General features: G+C 45.8%; 1 protein-coding gene and 1 long non-coding RNA gene across 2 annotated transcripts in view; one reads left to right on the forward strand and one right to left on the reverse strand.

Annotated features, from left to right (window-relative positions):
* Positions 1-3,542: 3,542 nt before the first annotated feature.
* On the reverse strand, positions 3,543-14,175 carry LOC132343341 (uncharacterized). Its single transcript, XR_009492110.1, has 2 exons — positions 13,450-14,175; positions 3,543-4,734 (listed from the first exon to the last, which is right to left on the reverse strand). It is a non-coding gene; the product is annotated as an uncharacterized lncRNA (long non-coding RNA).
* A 6,822-nt stretch (positions 14,176-20,997) lies between these two features.
* ZNF710 (zinc finger protein 710) overlaps positions 20,998-21,900 on the forward strand; it is a 74,382-nt gene continuing 73,479 nt past the window's right edge. Inside the window, exon 1 of the mRNA XM_024982318.2 lies at positions 20,998-21,585. The gene's annotated coding sequence lies outside the window, so the exon portion shown is untranslated. The remainder of the gene's footprint in view (positions 21,586-21,900) is intronic.

A 21,900-nucleotide genomic window follows, 5' to 3' on the forward strand; every position in this document is an offset into this window, starting at 1 on the left:
CTGTGAAAGTTCTGCACTCAATATGCCAGCAAATTTGGAAAACTCAGCAGTGGCCACAGGACTGGAAAAGGTCAGTTTTCATTCCAATCCCAAAGAAAGGCAATGCCAAACAATGCTCAAACTACCGCACAATTGCACTCATCTCACACACTAGCAAAGAAATGCTCAAAATTCTCCAAGCCAGGCTTCAGCAATACATGAACCGTGAACTTCCAGATGTTCAAGCTGGATTTAGAAAAGGCAGAGGAACCAGAGATCAAATTGCCAACATCTGCTGGATTATTGAAAAACCAAGAGAGTTCCAGGAAAACATCTATTTCTGCTTTATTGACTATGTCAAAACCTTTCACTTTGTGGATCACAATAAACTGTGGAAAATTCTGAAAGAGATGGGAATACCAAACCACCTGACCTGCCTCTTGAGAAACCTGTATGCAGGTCAGGAAGCAACAGTTAGAACTGGACATGGAACAACAGACTGGTTCCAAATAGGAAAAGGAGTAAGTCAAGGCTGTATATTTTCACCCTGTTTATTTAACTTATATGCAGAGTACATCATGAGAAACGCTGGGCTGGAAGAAGCACAAGTTTGAATCAAGATTGCCAGGAGAAATATCAATAACTTCAGATATGCAGATGACACCACCCTTATGACAGAAAGTGAAGAGGAACTAAAAAGCCTCTTGATCAAAGTGAAAGAAGAGAGTGAAAAAGTTGGCTTAAAGCTCAACATTCAGAAAACGAAGATCATGGCATCCGGTCCCACCACTTCATGGCAAATAGATGGGGAAACTTTGGAAACAGTGTCAGACTTTATCTTTTTGGGCTCAAAATCACTGCAGATGGTGACTGCAGCCATGAAATTAAAAGACCTTTACTCCTTGGAAGGAAAGTTATGACCAACCTAGACAGCATATTCAAAAGCAGAGACATTACTTTGCCAACAAAGGTCTGTCTAGTCAAGGCTATGGTTTTTCCAGTGGTCATGTATGGATGTGAGAGTTGGACTGTGAAGAAAGCTGAGCACCGAAGAATCGATGCTTTTGAACTGTGGTGTTGGAGAAGACTCTTGAGAGTCCCTTGGACTGCAAGGAGATCCAACCAGTCCATTCTAAAGATCAGTCCTGAGTGTTCATTGGAAGGACTGATGCTAAAGCTGAAACTCCAGTACTTTGGCCACCTCATGCAAAGAGTTGACTCATTGGAAAAGACCCTGATGCTGGGAGGGATTGGGGCAGGAGGAGAAGGGGACGACAGAAGATAAGATGGCTGGATGGCATCACCGACTAGATGGACATGAGTTTGGGTAAACTCCAGGAGTTGGTGATGGACAGGGAGGCCTGGCATGCTGCGATTCATGGGGTTGCAAAGAGTCGGACACAACTGAGCGACTGAACTGAACTGAACTATATAGCTGACAGTGTTAGTTGGGTACCAAGGCTAACTTTGTTGATCTTACAAATAAATTGGACTTATGAACATGCTCTCCTCTTGGAACAGAACTTATTAGTATGCAGGGGACTTACTGTATAAGTGATATCATACAGTATTTGTTGTAAACTTATTTGACACTGGGCCTCCCTGATAGCTCAGTTGTTAAAGAATATGCCTGCAATGCAGCAGACCGTGATTCAATTCCTAGGTCAGATCAGGAAGATTTGCTGGAGGAGGGATAGGCTACCGACTCCAGTATTCCTGGGCTTCCCTTGTGGCTCAGCTGGTAAAGAATCCACCTGCAATGCAGGAGACCTGGGTTCGATCCTTGGGTTGGGAAGATCCCCTGGAGAAGGGAAAGGCTACCCACTCCAGTATTCTGGCCTGGAGAATTCCATGGACTGTAGAGTCCATGGGGTCACAAAGAGTTGGACACAACTGAGTGACTTTCACTTTCACTTATTTGACACTGAAGCCTTTCTTATCCAATGTCATTTAACAAACACATTCGGGGGATAACTAATTTACAAGATAAAGCCCGGATACCTCAACACAGCATCCAAGATCATTCCATTCTGGCCACAACCTCCCTTTCCAGCCTCAGCACCCAGAATTCTTCCATGGTTACATCCTAGTTCCCACCACTCTGACCACACACAAATGCTTTGCACTTTCTCTGTATTTTGGTTCATATTATTCCCCTTTTCTTCCCTTTTCATTTTTCTAAATAAAACAACCTTTCTCAGGAGCTCCATGCAGATTATTATTTTATTAATAGGAATGGCCCCCATTTTGGGGGCACTTATCATGTGCCAGACCCTCCCCAGTCAGCTCTCCCCACTCAGGCCCATGGCTTTGGCACCGGAGCAAGGTGCTTACCATGACTTTGTTGCCTTCTATGCTTCGATACCTCTTTCCACTTGGCCCCCACAGTGCCTTGTACCAATGAGCCCCCTCTCCCTTGTCCTAGACCTCTCCCTGGCTTGGGTCTTCAATCGAATTTCCCCTCATTGCCAACGTCCCTCTTAGAAAAGAGCTTAGCAGCACCTACTTGACAAGGATGATTGAGATCTCTGGGGTTCATTCATTCATTCTATAAGTACTGATTAAGCACTGGAGGTTTTAAGATAGACATAGTCCCACCCTCACTGCAAGCCAGCAAAGACAGACAGGAAACACAGTGTAATGATCAATTCAATAACTGCTAATGTGCAAAGTATTGCCAAGAAGTGGGGGGATGGGCCAATGAGAGGGACAGAATGAGACAGGAAGGGCACAGGGCACAACCTTTAAAAGAATGGCATAGCCCAAGGACATGACATAAGCTGATTAGAACCAGCTATGTCCCAGATGGTGCTCAGTATATGTTCATTGTAACACATCAAAACGTTAAATGACACACCCACAGATGCCAGGACCATAAAGGCCAAAAAGTGGGCAGTGGCCCAATGCCTGAAAGTCCCCCCCCTTCCCCAAAACAGCTGGAATACTCCTCCCACTCATTGTTGTTGTTCAGTCACTAAGTGCTGTCCAGCTCTTTGCGACCCCATGGACTGCAGCAAGCCAGGCTCCTCTGTCCTCCACTATCTCCTGGAGTTTGCTCAAATTCATGTCTATCGAGTTGATGATACTATCTAACCATCTCATCCTCTGCCACCCCGTTCTCCTTTTGCCTTCACTTTCCCAGCATCAGGGTCTTTTCCAATGAGTCAGCTCTTCACATCTGGTGGCCAAAGTATTGGAGCTTCAGCTCCTATTCATTAGCCTATGAAATAACCCACCCCTATAAACACTGACAACCCCATACCCAGAGGTCTCTTGCCACTCTTGCCTTCCAAGATGGCCCACACTCTGTCTATGGAATGTGTTTTCTCCCTGAATAAACTTTTTTTCACTCTTCTGTCGCTCTCTCTTAAATTCTTTCCTGTGGGAAGCCAAGAACCTATACTTGGCAGCCGTTCCAGACACTGGGATGTGACCAACCTCTTGGGCCCCACTATCTTTCCTGCAATAATATGTGCATGCTCAATCATGTCCGACTTTTTGCAACCCCATGGACTGTAGCCCACCAGGCTCCTCTCTCTGTGGCATTTCCCAGGCAAGGATACTGGAGTGGGTTGACATTTCCTCCTCCAAGAGATCTTCCTGACGCAGGGATCAAACCCACATGTCCTGCATCTCCTGCACTGGCCAGCAGATTCTTTTACCATTGAGCCACCTAGGAAGCCTAGAAGAAGAAAAGAAACACCGCTGGGCCAGCACACCCCATCCCTTGAAGGTGAGGAGGGTCTGCCTACATGCTCTGGCAGTCGCCACTATAGCCACTGCACATTTAGGAGGAGCAGAAGCTGGGGGTATCCTTGCCTGGGAAATCCCATGGACAGAGGAGCCTGGTGAGCTGCAGTCCATGGGGTCACAAAGCACCAGACATGACTGAGTGACTGAGCATGCACACCTGCAACAACCTGATCTGGTGTCCAGGGAGGGCCTCCTGGAGGAGACAAAGGCCCGTAAGAGACAGGACAGCATGTGAAGGACACAGGTGGGGAACTGAGGTGCATTTAGGGGCTGCAGTGAGTACAGCAGGTGGGGGGACTTTGGAAGAGGACAGTGAGTAACAGGAAATGACCTAAGAGTCTCCTCGAAGACTCAGCTCAGGGATGGGCCTCAAGAGGCTTGGGTATGAATCCTGATGGGGTCATTTACTCTCTGTGGGGCCTTGGGTGAATATCTTTTCTTTTATTTTTAATATTTATTTGGCTGCACTGAGTCTTGGTCACAGCACTCACAATCTTCAGTGTTTGTTGGGGGATGCGGGATCTTTAGTTGCAGCATGTGGGATCTAGTTCCCTGACTAGGGATCGAACCCAGGCCCCCTGCATTGGAAGCACAGAGTCTTAGCCACTGGGCCACCTGGAAGTCCCTTGGTGAGTTTCTTAACCTCTCTGTTTTTGTTTTCATAGCTGCAAATGGGGCATCTTCTCCAACACCTAGCTGAATTTAATAAGCACTTAATACAAGCCAGGCATTTTTTCCAAGAACTTTACAGGACATAACTAATTTAATCCTTACAATATTCCTAAGAGATAAGGTATTACCACTTAGCAGATAATGAAACTGAGTCACTAAATTAACTTGTTGAAGGTGACCCAGCATGCTGTTAGGTATCTACCTGGCAGGGTTTCCAGAGTTGAAAGAGATAAATAAAGTGTAACATTTAACACAGTGCCTGGCACACAGCACAGTTGGCCTTCCATATCTCCAGGTTCCGCATTCCCAGATTCAATCCACCTTGGATATCTGGGAAAAAAAAAAAAACAAAAACCAGAAAGTTCCAAAAAACAAAACTTAAATTTGTCAAGCCAGTGACTATTTACATAGCTTTTACATTGTATTGATAACTATTTGCATAGATTTCACATTTTCTTAGATATTACAAGTAATCTACAGATGACTTAAAGTACAGAGGCGGATGTGCTTGTGTTAATATGCAAAATATTAGTCTCTCAGTCGTGTCTGACTCTTTGTGACCCCATGGACTATGGCCCACCAGGCTCCTCTGTCCGTGGGATTCTCCAGGCAAGAATACTGGATTGGGTTGCCATTTCCTTCTCCAGCGGATCTTCCTGACCCAGGGATCAAACTTGGGTCTCCTACCTTGCAGGCAAATTCTTTACCAATTGACCCACCAGGGAAACTGGTTATATACAAAGACCATGCCATTTTGCACTGTGGAAACAAATCCCCACAGACAGTGAGGGAGCAATGTGATTGCTCAATAATTTTTACTATTTATTTTGATTTATCCTAAGGCCAGCGGGAAGCCATTAAAAGGCTATAAGCCATCAAGAGGATGTTTTTTTAAAGAATGGCTCTGAGGAGTCCAGGGTAGACGCAGAGAGAGTAATTAGAAGGCTGTTACAACTAGGAGTTCGCATGCCAGGCTAAGGATCCCACATCCCGCCACTAAAAGATCTTGTGTGCCACAATTAGGACCTGGTGAAGCCAAATAAGTAAATAAATAAAAATACTAAAAAGAAGACGACGACTGTTACAGGAGAGGGAAATACTAGCAGCCAAATCAGACTTGTGCGAGTAGGGTAATGAATCCCTGAAAGGTATTTCCACGGTGGAATCCATGTGTCTTGGGCATCGAGGGGTACTGAGGTTTAAAGAGTAGTGCCAGGTTTCTGGGCTTCTCAGGTGGCGCTAGTGGTAAAGAACCCGCCTGCCAATGAAGGAGACATAAGAGATGCAGATGCCATCCCTGGGTTGGGAAGATCCCCTGGAGGAAGAAATGGAAACCCACTCCAGAATTCTTGCCTGGGAAATCCCATGGACAGAAGAGCCTGGTGAACTGCAGTCCATGGGGCTGCAAAGAGTCAGACTCAACTGAAGCGACTTAGCATGAAAGCCAGGTTTCTGGCTGGCCTCGGATGCAGTGCCATTGACAGGAGCCCAGTGTGTGGGACAGATTAGGCATGGAGACTTGTCTATTTCGGACAAGTGACACGTAAAGAGGACATGTAAGTAGAGATGGGCAGCAGCTATGACATGCACAAGTTCAAATCCATGACCTGTGTTGTGCTGTAAGAGGCTAAGCCTTTAGCGAACAACGGACCACCTATCATTTGCTAGTCCTTTACTCTGCCTGACCCGGTTCTGATGCTTCATGGTCTCATTAAATCCTCCCCACACCCTGAGCGGAGCTCTGTTCTGGCCTTTCATTTAGAAAAGTGGGGGACTTCCTTAGTGGTCCAGTGGTTAAGAATCTGCCTTCCAATGCAGGGGACACAAATTCGACCCCTGGTTGAGGAACTAAGATCCCAGAGGCTGCAGGGCAACTAAGCCCACACGCTATAGCTAGAGACACCCACAAGCTGCAACAAAGTATCCCACATGCCACAAGGAGGATCCCATGTGCCAAAACTGAAAATAACACAGCCAAATAACTCGTAAGTTAAATCATAATAATAATGAATGAAGAATGGTTTTTAAAACATGAAAAATGAGTTCAGGAAGGTTCGATTACTTTCCCAGTGTCAAGCAGCAGGCAGAGCTGGGTTTCAACCCAGGTTGTGTTGTTGTTCAGTCACTAAGTCACGTCCGACTCTTTGCGACCCCACTGACTTCAGCACACCAGGCCTCCCTGTCCTTCTCTCTCTCCTGGAATTTGCTCAAACTCATGTCCATTGAGTCGGTGATGCCATCCAACCATCTCGTCTTCTGTTGCCCCTTCTCCTGCCTTCAATCTTTCCCAGCATCAGGGTCTTTACAAATGAGTCAGCTCTTCTCATCAGGTGGCCAAAGTGTTGTAGTTTCAGCTTCAACTTCAGTCTTTTCAATGAATATTGAGGGTTGATTTCCTTTAGGATTGACTGGTTTGATCTCCTTGCAGTCCAAGGGACTCTCAAGAGTCTTCTCCGGCACCATAGTTCAAAAGCATCACTTCTTCAGTGCTCAGCCTTCTTTATGCTCCAGCTCTCACATCCATACATGACTACTGAAAAACCACAGCTTTGACTAGATGGACCTTTGTTGGCAAAGTAATGTCTCTGCTTTTTAATATGCTGCCTAGGTTTGTCATAGCTTTTCTTCCAAGGAGAAACCCAGGTTGTACCGATGCGGCAAAAGAGGTCACGTGGGCAGGTACACAAGCAGCTCAGACAGTGTAGACTTGTGTGGCTCAAGAGTGGAACCAACGCTGAGGATCTAAACAGCAAAAGAGACGGTCCCAACGGGTAAAAGTGAGGGTTTCCACTCTACCCCAAGTGCTTCAAAATCCCTTTGTGTTCATCAGTCCTGCTCACCTGTTTCCATGGTTTCTTCTCAGCTTGAGGAAGCCCTAAAGCCAACCTTTCCCCATGCTCTGGAGCTCAGTCCCCAAGAAGGGCACCTGCATGAGGGCACTAGACCAAATATCCCCAGTTTTGTCTGCAGACTAGGCCATCCCACCAGTTCTCTGCTTCCTTTCTCCGAGTCGCACTCTCTTGCAGAAAAGGCAAGGAGGTAAAGTAGGACGACCCACCCCAGAGGAAAGGGTTAGCATCCAACACCAACAAAATGTCCAGTTGAGAGAATTTAAGTTGGGTCTCCCATTCCCCCCGCTGCTGCAGATTCCCCTAAGCTGCCTATTTCCCAAGACTGAGCAGGTCCCTGGTCCAGAAGAGAAGCTGGAATCCTAATCTTCAGTGCCAGCTTTCACTCTGGATTTATTTAAATGACATGAGTGCAAACATTCTAGTTTTGTTTCTGGTATTTTCTGTTCAGTGACCTGACTCATGTAACTTTTAATGATTTGTCTATTGGGATTTTAGTTTAAAAAATCATTTACATAAAAACATTTTAATGTGATTTTTAAGGTATTAAACATATTCAACACTGTCTTTTTAGTTTTGTCATCACTTTTTCTTTTAAAACTATACAAGTGATTTATGAGTATGAGGAGGAGAAGGGGCGAGAGAGGATGAGACAGTTGGATGGTAGCACCAACTCAATGGACATGAGTTACTGTAAACTCAGGGAGATGCTGAAGGACAGGGAAGCCTGGCATGCTGCAGTCCCTGGGGTCGCTAAGAGTCAGACATGGCTTAGCAACAGAAAAACAACAAAGTGTGTGTGCTCTTATTGTATGATATTAAAACCCTTACAGTTCAAATAAATCAAATGTCCCGTTCAGTTCCGTTCAGTTCAGTTCAGTCGCTTAGTCATGTCCGACTCTTTGCCACCCCATGAATCGCAGCACACCAAGCCTCCCTGTCTATCACCAACTTCCGGAGTTCACCCAAACTCACGTCCATCCAGTCGGTGATGCTATCTAGCCATTTCATCCTCTGTCGTCCCCTTCTCCTCCTGCCCTCAATCCCTCCCAGCATCAGAGTCTTTTCCAGTGAGTCAACTCTTCGCATCAGGTGGCCAAAGTATTGGAGTTTCAGCTCAGCATCAGTCCTTCCAATGAACACCCAGGACTGATCTCCTTTAGAATGGACTGGTTGGATCTCCTTGCAGTCCAAGGGACTCTCAAGAGTCTTCTCCAATACCACAGTTCAAAAGCATCCATTCTTCGGCGCTCAGCTTTCTTCACAGTCCAACTCTCACATCCATACATGACCACAGGAAAAACCATAGCCTTGACTAGACGGCCCTTTGTTGGCAAAGCAATGTCTGCTTTTTAATATTCTATCTAGGTTGGTCATAACTTTCCTTCCAAGGAGTAAGCATCTTTTAATTTCATGGCTGCAATCGCCATCTGCAGTGATTTTGGAGCCTCCCAAAATAAAGTCTGACACTGTTTCCACTGTTTCCCCATCTATTTGCCATGAAGTGATGGGACCAGATGCCATGATCTTCGTTTTCTGAACGTTGAGCTTTAAGCCAACTTTTTCACTCTCCTCTTTCATTTTCATCAAGAGGCTTTTGAGTTCCTCTTCACTTTCTGCCATAAAGGTGGTGTCATCTGCATATCTGAGGTTATTGATATTTCTCCCGGCAATCTTGATTCCAGCTTGTGCTTCTTCCAGCCCAGCGTTTCTCATGGTGTACTCTGCATATAAGTTAAATATGCAAGGTGACAATATACAGCCTTGACGTACTCCTTTTCCTATTTGGAACCAGTCTGTTGTTCCATGTCCAGTACTAACTGTTGCTTCCTGACCTGCATATAGGTTTCTCAAGAGGCAGGTGAGGTGGTCTGGTATTCCCATCTCATTCAGAATTTTCCACAGTTTATTGTGATCCACACAGTCAAAGGCTTTGGCATAGTCAATAAAGCAGAAATAGATGTTTTTCTGGAACTCTCTTGCTTTTTAGATGATCCAGCGATATTGGCAATTTGATCTCTGGTTCCTCTGCCTTTTCTAAAACCAGCTTGAACATCTGGAAGTTCATGGTTCATGTATTGCTGAAGCCTGGCTTGGAGAATTTTGAGCATTACTTTACTAGCATGTTAGATGAGTGCAATTGTGCGGTAGTTTGAGCATTGTTTGGCATTGCCTTTCTTTGGGATTGGAGAAGGCAATGGCACCCCACTCCAGTACTCTTGCCTGGAAAATCCCATGGACAGAGGAGCCTGGTAGGCTGCAGTCCATGGGGTCGAGAAGAGTCGGACACGACTGAGTGACTTCACTTTCACTTTTCTCTTTTATGCACTGGAGAAGGAAATGGCAACCCATTCCAGTATTCTTGCCTGGAGAATCCCAGGGACGATGGAGCCTGGTGGGCTGCCGTCTATGGGGTCGCACAGAGTCGGACACGACTGAAGCTACTTAGCTTAGTTTAGCTTAGCTTCTTTGGGATTGGAATGAAAACTGACATTTTCCAGTCCTGTGGCCACTGCTAGCCCACTCCAAATGCTATCAGTTTGTGTATATTCATCCTGACCACCTTCTAGGTATTTACACACTTCATACATTTACAAAAATACATAGTTTTGTTTTGTGTACATTTTTCTTCTTTATGTGAACATCATACTAACTGCAACTTGCCTTCTTTGCTTAACAATACATCTTAGAGGGAATTCCCTGGTGGTCCACTGGTTAAGAATCTGCCTTCCGACGCAAGGGACAGTGTCTGGTTCGATCCCTGACCAGGAAACTAAGATCCCAGATGCCTCAGAGCAACCAAGCCACAACTACAACTAGAGTCCCTTTGCCACAAGGAGGATTTCGCATGACATAAGGAAGATCCTGCATGCTGCAACTGGGACTGACACAGATAAATAAATACGTATTTTTCAAAAACAAACAAAAAACCTCCAACATATCATTTAGAGATAATTTTTGTTTTCTTACCATGTAAAGTTTGACTTATTTATACAACCAAAAATGTTCTCTTTTTCCTTGATTTCTCCCTTTGGTTCTAAGCTTAGGGAGTCATTTCTTCTCCAGGTGTTTGAAACTGTCTATTTTCTTTTCCTCACAACATTTTTACATTTGGTCTTTATTATTATTGCTATTATTATGTCCAAATAAAATATATTTGTTGTATTATGTGAGATGAGGATACATTTTTTTCCCCAAATTGCCAGCCAGTTAGCCCAAAATAATTTTCTAAATTACCCTTTCTTTTCCTGACGATGGTACTTTATTACACATTACATGTGTATCATTGTCTCATTCTAAAAGTCCTATTTTAAACTACTAAGACAACTACAAATTTTTGTCCTCATACCACACAATTTTAAATATCACAAATTCATAATATGTTTTGTGGCTACTTCTATTCCCTCATCCTCACTCTCATTTTACAAAACTTTCGTTGAAATTCTACCTCTTTATTCTGCTAAATGAGTTAATGAATTTTATAATCTTTTCCTTTTTTTTGAAAAGTTAAAATCACATTTGGATTTTCATTAAGCCTGTAAATTAAATTGACCTTTCCATCTTTACATCATTTAGCCTTTGCACTAGGCATAAAGAATGTCTCTCCCTAGTCATCTTTTCTTTTAACCTTAGGAAAAAAAATTATAGATTTCTTCATAGAGAAAATGCTATATTCTGGATTAGTTTATATATCCCATGCTTCAAAACTTTAGAAGATAAACCCTCTTCCCCAGTAAAACCATTTGAACTCACAACTTTGGGGCACAGCATTCTTGATATCTGTCTTAAATTCCTCCTCAACTTGTTTATTCGTTAAACTAGTATTTATTTCAAGTGCCTGATATGCTTCAGGCCCAGGTTTGTGCATAGGGATACAGCAGCAAATAAAATAGCTTTCTTTTTTTTTCTTTTGACAGCTCCTCTTGGCTTGTGGGATCTTCGTTCCTCCACCAGGAATTGAACTCCAGCCCCGCCAGTGAAAGCGCTGAGTGCTAACCACTAGCCTGCCAGGGAATTCCCAGATAGTTTTCGTACAAGCATCTCAAAATATAATGCTTACTTTAAAAAAAAAAAAAATCACGATTATCTCGAAATTAAAAGTTTAATTAAAAACACTAAAGTCCTCTCTTCTTAGGAAGCTGGTATTCTAGTGGGGAGAGAAGAAGGGAAACAAGTAAGCAATTAGGCATATGTCATATCAGATGGTGAGAAATGCTGCCGAGAAAAAGTGCAGTTTCCAAAAGCTGGTCAGGGGCAGACGCTCTGTCCGCTGATTTTGAACAGAAGCTGAAGGAGGTGGCTTAAATTTTCTGCTTCTGCTTCTGCTTCTGTCAGAGAAACTTCTCTATTTTTTCCCACAGAAAATTATCTCAGAAGTATTCAAATTTGTCTACAATCTCACATATTCTTTTATATTTTTAAGTCTATTTTGTCATTTCTACCATTTCACCCTAAGTTTTATTTCTGTTTTTTTCCCTTCATCATATTTGTCCATTGTATTATTTAGATCTTGTTTTTTACATAAAGAATCAACTCAAGGATGTATGTGTTATGTACTGTTTTTCTATTTTTTAATTTTTTTCTGTTTCTTTTCTGATCTCTTCCTTCCTCATCTTTATTTGGGGTTTTGTTTTCATGTATTTCTAAAGTATTTAATGAGCATTTTGCTTGTTTAAATTTCTCTGGATTTAATAGTAAAATCACTTTAAAAACTAAATAAAATTTTGAGTAAAGCTTTGTGTACATGCTGTTGGTTTTCCTAGGTGTGACTCTTTATTTTTCTTTCTAAATTAACACAACTCCTAGTATATATAACTGAATCATTGTGTGGTATACCTGGAACTAACACCATATTGTAACTCAACTATACTTCAAAAAAACAAAGTTAGACACACACACACACACACACACCGCCCCCCAAAGAAAACTGTATTCATGCAAAAAAATAAATAAATAAAGGCAGTGAAGCTCACACACACAAACTCCACTTCATTCCTGATTTTCTCCTTTATCCAAAAGCTTATTTGGGAGAATTTTAAATAGTCAATTTCTAACAATAATTTCTAGTGTTAGCATATTGTGAACAAAGAATATGATCCACATGACATTTGTATTTTGAATTCATTGGGCTTTTCTTTGTGGAGGAAACTGTGATCCACTTTTAAAGTTATTTTCTGGATCCTGGGAAACAGGCTGAGTAACTTACAGCCCAAGCCAAAGTCAGTATATCTTCAGGAACTGGGGAAAAGAACAAAATGTGAACAGGAAGTAAGCTTCAAAGAGGAAGTGATTTTGATACAGAGGAGACAAAGGACTGGCTTTTTCCAGTACCCACTAAAGGCCAGGCACTGTGCTGGGTGCTTTGAATGTATTGTCTCATTCTGAGGCCAAGCAGGATTCTTCAGAGCAGGAAATGGTGCCCTGGGGAGGTTAAGTAACTTCCTAAAGTCTGTTCCTTGTTCACAGTCCTGTCCCCCTCGCTATGCTGAGCAGCTTCCCACTTTCAAGACTCAGTTTAAACATCACCTTTTTTCTCAAAGAGAAGAGCTGGGCACCCCTCCTCTATTCGTGTAGAAGTCATCGCTAGTCACATCTGCCACCCTTGTTACCCTGTAAGACCTGTAAGGACAGCCAGCACGTTGTGGGTTCTTAATAAATATTTGTTATGAAGTGAAGAATACAGGCAAAAGGACCAAAATAAAGGACCAAAAAAGAGTTCCTGTATGAAGAAAGAACACAACAAAGCCATCAGCCAAGCCATCAGCCTAAGGACCCTTCTCCGACTCCTGCCAAATGGCGATGCCTCGGGGTTTACAAGTAATAATTTTGGCATTAATAGCTCGATCTGTTTGCAAAGTGTTTGCTGTCTACACAGCATTATCCTATCTGCACTATCTTATTTGGTCTCCAAGAATGGGTTGTCCTAAGCCCCATTTTCTAGGTATAATAGTGAAGCATTTAGAAACTGAGTCTGGCCAAGGTCAGACAGGGAAGCCTGGCGTGCTGCAGTCCACGGGGTCGCAAAGAGTCGGATCTGACTCAGCGACTGAACAACAAGGTCATACAGCTTGCAAGTCGCCATAACCAAGAGCTCCTCAGACTCCACTTAATGCCACATTCAAACTTGAACCCAGGTCCCTCCTGATGCTAAAGCAGACCTGCAGACACACACATGCACGCTCACGCACAAACATACCTTGCTGCCTCGGTGGAGAGGAGACGTTCAATTCCTCTCCTGCCTCGCTCATCATTGTGGTTTCACAATGGAGTCTTTCTTCTTCAGACAACATGTTTAATTAATGCCTTAAAGGAAATTCATGAGGGTGATCCCTGATGTTACATGCTCATTCATTCATCTGTTCTTATGGACGATAAACACTGACAGAGCATTGACTGAGGCCCTGTTAAGAATGCAAAGCCAGGTTATCTGCTAGCCTGGACACTGGGACCCAGGTGAAGGGTGGGGAGGATGACTTTCGGGGACCTTCAGGACCGCTCTGCTCACAGTCCACTCACCCCACTTCCAGGCCTGCCTCCTCCTCCCCCACCCTCCCAGTCCCCACCCCACACTCTCTTTATCTCCCTTCACAAAAAGCCCCATTCTCTTTTTGCACAATACACTTTCACAATAGATAGTCTATTCAACCCAGAGCCCAAATCATCAGCAACCAAAATGCTTGGTTCCTCTTTCCTCCTAGGTCTTCAAAAGTTTCCAGGGGAGGAGGAATAATTGCATTCTGTAGCGTAACTTCCTGTCCCTGTTTGCTTGGCTGTTTCTCCTGCAAACTGGAAGGTCCTCGAAGCCCTGGCCTGGGTCTTTTCACTATTGACTGTAGAATAAATGAAAAACCCAGGTCTTGCTCTCTAAATATACAGGTTATTGTTTACAATAATATAATCATTATAGAAATTTGACAAATACTTTGAGACAAAGAAGACAATAAAAAATTATCTAATATTCCAACAAACACATATAACTTTTTATTAATTTTTACTTATTTTTAAAAATTTTGGCCACACTGTGTGGCATGCAGAATCTTAGTTCCCCAACCACGGATCAAACCCATGCTCCCTGCAACGGAAGTTTTAACCACTAGACTACCAGGGAAGTTCTACAAGTAACTTTTAAACTTGTCTGTATTTCCTTCCAAGTTTTTATATGTACTTTTCAGGATAAATATTCAATATATATGTATATACAAAACTTGGCAAGACTACAATTGCATATGCAATTTTGTATCTCACGCACTACATCAGAAACATTTTTCAGGTCATTAAATATTCTTCAAAAACATGGCTTTTAATAGCAATGCAGTTACATCAAACATGCATGCCGTAACTTCTTTAAACATTTCCTCACTGTTGAATACTTGGGTTATTTCCTTTCTTCCTTCTGTTCTTTTCCTTTTTATTGGCTGTAATTTTTGCCAACATAAATAACATTTTGATAAACATCCTTAACTCACATCTTTGTCCACACTGATGATTCCCCCTCCAATAGATTTCTAGAACTAAAGTTATTAATCAAAAGACACAAACTTTTTCAACTTCTCTTGACTTACAATATCAAATTATTTTCCAGGCTTTGATCCATCAGCCTTCTTATAGGAATACATGTCATCATTGTGGTCTTTATGTATTTATGTATTTTTAACTGTTTGGTGAAGCTAGCAGTTTCCTGTTTATGGTAGGTGGCCCATGTTTCTTTTAGCTTATTTTTAGTCTTATATTTATGCAAATAAGGCCAGTTAATTTACCGGTCCAAACAATGATGGGAATAAAGCCACACAACTATGCACTCTTGGTCGTAAGGGGGATGGAAGTTTCACCCTATCGTCATTCCCTGAAAAATGATGCACAAAGGTCAGATGCTCACCCCATCTATCCAGCTACAAAGACTTGCTTTCTTTGGGTTTTTCCTACAAACCCTGAAAGTCATTTAGCCGTGTCCGATTCTTTGAGACCCCATGAACTATACAGTCCATGGAATTCTCCAGGCCAGAATACTGGGGTGGGTATAGCCTATCCCTGCTCCATGGGATCTTCCTGACCCAGGAACTGAACCAGGGTCTCTTGCATTGAACCTCCTCTCCTGCATGAGGATTCTTTACCAGCTGAGCTACCAGGGAGGCCCCCCTTGAGTCTCCCTAAATTGCCACTACACTTCTGAGAATTTTGAGCTGCTGCCCAATACAACTTCTGTAGGACTCTGGTCCCTGACTTAGTTCTCAGTGACTCTCCAGCTCTGGTCCTCCTGCCACCTCCTACATCCCATCCTTTCAGGAGTTCAAGGTTTGCCTCTGCTCTCTGAAACCCCTTGAAGTTCCTTCCATCCTCAGGGTCCTGCATCTTCTATTGACTGGAATCCATCCAGTGGGGAGGTCTGATTCTCAAAACCTTATATTAGACATTGCAAAGTCACTGATATATATATATATATATATATATATGTATATACACATATATATTATATCGTTCAGTTGCTCAGTTGTGACCAACTCTTTGTGATCCCATGAGCTGTAGCACACCAGGCTTCCCTGTTCTTTACCATTTCCCAGAGCTGACTCAAACTCATGTCCATTGAGTCAGTGATGTCATCCAACCATCTCATCCTCTGTCATCCCCTTTTCTTCCTGCCTTTCAGTCTTTCCCAGCATCAGGGTCTTTTCCAATGAGTCAGCTCTTCAAATCAGGTGGCCAAAGTATTGGACCTTCAGTTTCAGCATCAGTCCTTCCAATGAATATTCAAGGTTGATTTCCTTTAGGACTGACAGCTTTGATCTCCTTGCGGTCCAAGGGACTGGTCATGGTGGAGAGTTCTGACAAAAAGTGGTCCACTGGAGAAGAGAATAGCAAACCACTTCAGCATTCTTGCTTGAGAACCCCATGAACAGTATGAAAAGGCAAAAAGATATATAGTATTTATGAAAATATTTCTTTATCTGGCTGCACGGGTCTTAGTGGCGGTGGCACGCAGGACCTTTTAGTCGCGGCATGTGGCATCTACTTCCATGAACAGGGATGGAATCCAGGCCCCCTGTATTAGGAGCACAAAGCCTTAGCCACTGGACCACCAGGGAAGTCCTTGATATAAATTTTTAATGTTTGTTTGGTTCTGCCAATGAAAGCAACAAATTTTAATAATCATCTGCTGATCTCCCAGCAGTTACTCTGGTGAATACGTCAATTGGAACACTGAAGAGCTGTGTTTCATCCCTTTATTTGGTTTATTAGATTCTTCAGATTTTCAGAGATTTCAGAGATGGGTATGAACATTCTTGAAGGTCTGTGACATGACTGCATCCTCCCATTAACAAACCTTATACTAACAAATATTCCCTCCCATTCCAGCCATGGGGCTCCTGAAAAGCCCAGGGGAGGCTTCCTTTACTGCTTCTGCATCGGAACAGCTGATTTCTTTCTCTCTCATGTGAGTGAATCTGAAGGCTTCCTTCCTGGGTTTAAGAGGATCGGGGGACTTGGCTAAAGGTGGTGGTGTCTGTGAGCGTAGGCCATTGTGAGTACTTCCTCACGGTCATTCACACAGGCTTCACCGTTTGCCAAATGAAGTATCACGCATCACGGGTCATACATCACCTGCTTTCATGCCTGCCCACAATCCCAGGAGATGGCCATTACCGAAGCTACTCAGGTGGCAGAGAAGGAAGTGGGTCACTGCCCAGACAGGTTCTTGCAGGGAGGTGATCTGGGAGAGAAAACGGGGAAGTATGAGGAGCGGATGGGCTTCCCTGGTGGCTCAGATGGTAAAGAATCTGCCTGCAACACAGGAGACGCTGGTTTCATCCCTGGGTCGGGAAGATACCCTGGAGAAGGGAATGGCTACCCACTCCAGAGAATCCTGGAGAATCCCATGGACAGAGGAGCCTGGTGGGCTAGTCCATGGGGTCACAGAGTCAGGCATGACTGAGAGACTAATACGCGCATACACACACCCATGAGGAGGGGATATGGGAAAGAAAAGAAGAAAAGAGAGATGTTGAAAGGAACTCCCACCTAGAAACTGGCTGCAAATTCTCGCTCAGTCACTCCATAGCTGTGACCTTGGAAAGCTTTTTTTCTTGGAAAGCTTTTAAACTTTTCTGTGCCTCGGTCTCCTCAGCTGTAAAATGGTGACCAGAATATGACATTTATCTGGCACAAAGGTGACTGTACAGTATATTTATCACAGCAGGTCCATAAAAGCAGAAAATTGGGAATATCCTGCAAGTCCAGTGATTTGTTTTTAAACAAGTAATATAAACACATGCTATGGGAAAATACCATTTGTTAAGAATGACAATGGATGTTTACAGACAGGGGAAGATATCTGTGACATATTATCAAGTAAAAGTGGCTGCTATTCGGTAGGAATAACATTGTCATTTTGTTAATTTTCTTAAAATAATATATTTACATGTATAGTCATTCATCTGGTTAACAATATTTACTTTGCATAGTTTTATTACTACGCATTTATGTGCAGATGTGTGCCTATAGAATGTCCAAGGTTATATACCAAACTGTAATGTCTCTACAGGAGTTCTTTTTCAGATTTGCTTAGCTGGTTATCAAATTCTCTCACAATGAACTTGTGTCATAAAGAAATAGTAGAAGTGCAAAAGGTTTATGATGCAGGAACTGGAACCCTGGTGTCTGCCTGGATCCAGGGGGCAGGTTGCTGATGCCAAGTTCATTTGCAGGTTGCCTGGAGAATGAGGAACCCAAGCAAAGGACTAAGAGGTTTCAAGAGATGTAATGTGGGCTCTAGAGGAGTCAAAAGTCACTCTCTCCCCGTCTCTTCTCCCCAGTGTGAACTTCTGCGTCTACTTTTCTCCACTGAGCAAACAGCCAGGCACCTACTCCTAGGGGTCCTCCGGGATTTTACAAGGCCCACTCTCCTCTGTTCCTATTTGCTCTTCGGGCAGGCGACATCTCCACCCATCAGGCCAGGCCTTGGTAACCACAGTTGTCACATTCTGGTCTCATTCCTGAGATGACACCCTGGCCATCCTGGTTGGATGTAGGTGATCCCCAGTCCCAGCCACCCATGAGGACACAGGGCATCTCTGAAGGAATGCTCTCTCCACAGCCAGTTCATCACAATTCAGGTATGGTGACTCACTCAAGTTTCAACCCTTAACATAAATCTCATTTTCAGTTGGTAAGAGCACCTCCAGTCACTCCCTAACACATAATGACAATGAATAAAAGCTATCATGCATTGGAGCTTATGTCCCAGACGCTGAGCTGGGCACAGGCTTTTTTAAGCCTCACAGAAACCCTGTGAGTCAGTTGTTTTTACCCCATTTCACAGATGAGAAAACTTATATTCAGAGAGGTCAATTGGCCCAGGAATATGCAGCAAGTCAACCTGGACCCTTAAACATAAAACACCACTTCTGCGGCCCATAGGTCTTCTCGGTGGTTTAGTTGCTCAGTTGTGTTCAACTTCTCAGACCCCACGGACTGAAGCCCACCAGCCTCCTTTGTTCCATGGGATTTCCCATGCAAGAATATTGGAGTGGGTTGCCATTTCCTTCTCCAGGGGATCTTCCCAACCCAGGGATCGAACCCAGATAGACCCAAGCAGTCCCCTGCATTGCAGGATTCTTTCTGATGGAGCCACCAGGGAAGCCCATAGGTCTTCTTACCCTCATCTTATAAAGATGGAAACTAAGGCTATTAACCACCCAAGTTCATGATGTGAGCAAGTGGGAGAGGCGAAAATTTTAAAATCTCCCTGCTATCCTGCCCCTCCCCAACTGGTGCTCGGACACCTGTGTGTCCCTGCTCCGCCACTGTACTCTCCACTGCTGGAGACTCCAAGAATCCAGAAGAATGCGCTCTCTTGCCTTGGCACCTTCAGACAGGCTGTGCTATCACACGAATTTACCTAGACATCTAGACACAACTTCCTCCAGGAGTCATCCCTGATTGTCTCAGTCCAAGCACCCCTTTTCTAGATGCTCCCTTGGTTCATCCTTACGTGTAACATGAGGCCCTGTGGTTGCCTGTCTTCTTGTTTCTTCCCCTGCCAGTCTAAAGCCTGAGTGACGACCACAGGCACTGATGGCTGTTAGGTCCTTAGCACCCAGCATGGAGTGGGCACAGAGCAGGTATTCAGTAAGCATGAGTTACCCGAATGCTCCACGGTCAGTGCTGTTTGTTTTAGTTGGAGGAAATAATTTAGGTGCACTAAGCAGACTCTAAAATGACAGAAATGTGGCTCTCTGGACACCCCGTTAAGAGGGCAGTATGGATGGGGGATGGATGCACTGGGGTCATCCAGGGCTCAGTTGCCGTGATATTAAAAACCACGGAGTCCTCCTTGCTAAAGCAAGTCCCAGGCTACTGTTTTCTCACTCCCAGTCAGAAACAAATCATGTTCTGAGTGACTGGAGTCATTGCTCACAGCACCGGGAGCTGGTTTAGGGTGGGGTGAGGGGCAGTGGCCTTGGGGCTCCAGTGTCTAAAGGCCCAGGCCTGCGGGCTGGGGGGAGGGGTGCAGAGTGGCAGGTCCTGTGTGTGAGTGGGGGGCGGGGGGGGGGGAGACAATGGGGCTCAGCATCTGCTCCTCGCTGGGAGAAGGGACCCTCCAGTGAAAAGCCAGGGAGAGCAGGGAAGTGTGGGAGGAATTGATGAGGAGAAGGGGTGGAGCCAAGGAGACGCAGCCGGGAGGAAGGAAGAGAAGGGGAAGGAAGAGCGGAGGGAGGGGAGAGGATCCAGGCTCTCCTTCCTCCCGGTGACCTGGTCGGGAGCCGCAGCCTCCTCTAGCATTGTTTCCTGCGGAAACGTCGGGGGCCCATGGAGACTCACGCTTCTCCCCAGTCCCTGGCAGCAGCCCCCAGTCCAAAGGCCAGGCATCCAGCAGGTGCTCAATACTTAGTTGGGCAAAAGAGACATGTGGCCCAAGTTTGCTCTGGGAACTTTTCCCCTCCCTTCTCCCCACTGGAGAAGAAGGCAGAGCAGGTTCTTGAGAACACGCCCAGGCGCCCCATGAATAATTGACCCTTCGTGGGGTCTCTGCCGCGTTCGGTCCAAGGGCTCGGAGTGGAGAAGCGGCTGGACGTTAGAGGCCGGTCGGGAGCCGGGGGAAAGCAAAGCTGCGCCAAGGCCCGCGGCCCTGCAGGGAGGAGCTGGGGGCCCGACCCCCGCAAGACCAACGGCCACGCCTCGGCGCCCCCCAGCAGCGCGCCCTTCTGCGACGGGCGAGGCTGCGGGGGCCGGATCCCAGCGGCTCCTCCGATCCCCTTCCCCACCCCGACCCAGGCGCTCGCAATACGCCCCGCTCCCTCGAGTCTGGACGTCCAGGGCTCTGCAAACAGCTGTTCAAAGGCTTTTTACAGTTCATTGCTCTGCGGGGATGTTTGTTCCAAGCCCATCTGCCTACTTTAAAAATATATAAGTGAAGAACACACCCAACCTTCCACCTCTGGCTGGGGAGGGGCGGGCTTGGCGGCCCCCGCCCGCACTTCGGAAGGAACCGGCAATCAGCACCCGCGGCTGCGTCCCCCCAACCCCCACCGACTCTCCTCTCGGGAGAACGTCCCATGCTTCCCACGGGGGCGGGGGGGGGGGGCGTCCCCTGGCCCCCTTTGTGCCAGGCAGAACCGGGCCCCCCATTTCCATGAGAGGTTCTTATGCTCCCCCTCTCCCCCGCTTCAGTTAATCTTTGTTCCCCTTTTCTGCTGAGGAGAAAAAAAAAGAGAGAAAGAAAAGGAGGAAAAAAGGCGTGACTTGATTCTCAAACGAAACTCCCACAGCAAACAAAACCCTTTTAGAGAAATAAGAAAGGAGGAAGAAGGAAGAAAAGAGGGAAGGGAAAAAAAGAAAGAGAGAAACCCCTCCAGGCTTTCAATTTGAGTGGGAGAGTTGAACCGAAAGAAAGAGAAAGAAAGGAAGAAAAATCCTCTCTGCGGTAGAAAGAGAAAAGAAAACTTGGGCTGACAAGAGGGGGGTGTTGGGGGGGGGGTGGAAGGAAGTGAGAAAACAAAAGAGAGATAAAAGGGCTGCTTTTCTGTCTTTCTCTTCCTCCGCGAGCTGGGTTAGGAGGAGCTGTTTTGCATCCCTTCACGTCAGCCCTGCCTCATTCCCTTCTTCCAGGGAGGGAGAGCGAGCGAGCGAGCGAGCGAGAGAGAGAGAGAGGAGAGGGAGAGAGGGGGAGAGAGAGAGAAAGAGAGGAGCCGGAGGGAGGGCGGCAGGAGCAGGCGGCGGGCGCGCGTGGAGGCGGGCGGCGGGCGCGCAGCAGCAGCCCGGGCGGTGGGCAGCCAGGAGCCCCCCCCGGCCCCGGCCCGCCACGGGCCCCAGCGCAGGAGCCGCGCCCGGACCCAGGGTGAGTGTCCCGCGCGGCCCCCGGCCCCCGGCCCCGCAGCCCCGGGCGGCGCGCCGGCGGGGGCGCGGGGGGCGCGGGGGTGGGTCGCTGCGGCCGCAGCCGACCCGCCCCCCGCCTCTCCCCGGGGACGGCGGCGCGCAGGCCCTCGCCGCGCTGCAAACATGTCGTCTTTTCCTTTCACTTCCACATTCCCTCATGCCGGAGAGCTGGAGGGAGAGAGGGAGAGCCGGGGAAAGAGGGAGAGATGGCGTCTGGAGGGAGGGAGGGGGGTGTAGAGGGGGAAGGGAAGGAGGGAGCGTGCAAGCGAAAGCGGGC

Source organism: Bos taurus, chromosome 21 (genome assembly GCF_002263795.3).
Source record: "Bos taurus isolate L1 Dominette 01449 registration number 42190680 breed Hereford chromosome 21, ARS-UCD2.0, whole genome shotgun sequence".
NCBI lineage: Eukaryota > Metazoa > Chordata > Mammalia > Artiodactyla > Bovidae > Bos > Bos taurus.